Source organism: Cynara cardunculus (genome assembly GCF_001531365.2).
Source record: "Cynara cardunculus var. scolymus isolate 2C chromosome LG 10, CcrdV1, whole genome shotgun sequence".
Taxonomy (NCBI): Eukaryota; Viridiplantae; Streptophyta; class Magnoliopsida; order Asterales; family Asteraceae; genus Cynara; species Cynara cardunculus.
Genome location: NC_037537.1, coordinates 19771659 through 19772617, shown reverse-complemented (window position 1 = coordinate 19772617; position 959 = coordinate 19771659).

Here is a 959-nt window from a genome sequence, read left to right as displayed (position 1 = left end):
CTTCAAAGAAAACCCCATCTAAATAGCAAGATCTAAACAACAAGTGATAACAATCTTCAAAGAAAACCTCATCTAAATAGCAAGATCTAAATAGCAAGTGATAGCAATCTTCAAAAAACCCCATCTAAATAGCAAAGTTTTAAACATAAAATCTAGTAGAAGATCTAGTAGAATAGCAAGTGATAGCAATATTTAAACAGAAAATAACAAGTGATAGCAATCTTTAAACAGAAAATCTAGTAGAAGCGAGAGAAACCTGATAGAACGAGACCGACGAAGGAGGAAATCGCGACCGAGCTTGCTGAGGAAGGCGCGGCCGACGACCGAGCTTGCTGAGGAAGGCGCGGCCGACGAACGAGCTTGCTGAGGAAGGCGCGACCGACCGGAGAAGATGGAGGCGACTCACCGGAGAAGATGGAGGCGACCGACCGGAGAAGATGGAGGCGATAACCGAGTTGGGGAGACGATGGGAGCGGCTAGGGTGTGGAAGGGTAAAGAGGGAAGAAATGGTACTCTGAATCGTTTAGTGAACTCCTACCCTCAAAATGGTTAAGAGGCTTGTGTAACCATTAAGAGGGCTTTTTTTTTTGCCAAACACGTTTCTCCTCTGACCGATTAAGAGGTCTCCTCTTAATGTCATCATTAAGAGGCATCCAAACAGCCCCTTATTCGTTAGTGTTTGCTAACACGATTAGTTAATTATCTAATTTATCAGCTAACAACTACTTTGTTATATATATATATAGGGGCCTATTCAAGGAAAAACTGAGTTGTTTGTGGTAACTGTGAGAACCAATATTAACCACAAATCAATAGATAAATTAAGAAATTTATAAATTTGGTAATTTTAAATTAAAATCTTAATGCAAAGATATTTTTGGTATTTTAAAATTCTCCTCTCTCTTCTCTTCTCTCTCCGGCCACCATTCTCCGACCTCCGGCCACCGTCCTCCGGTGAT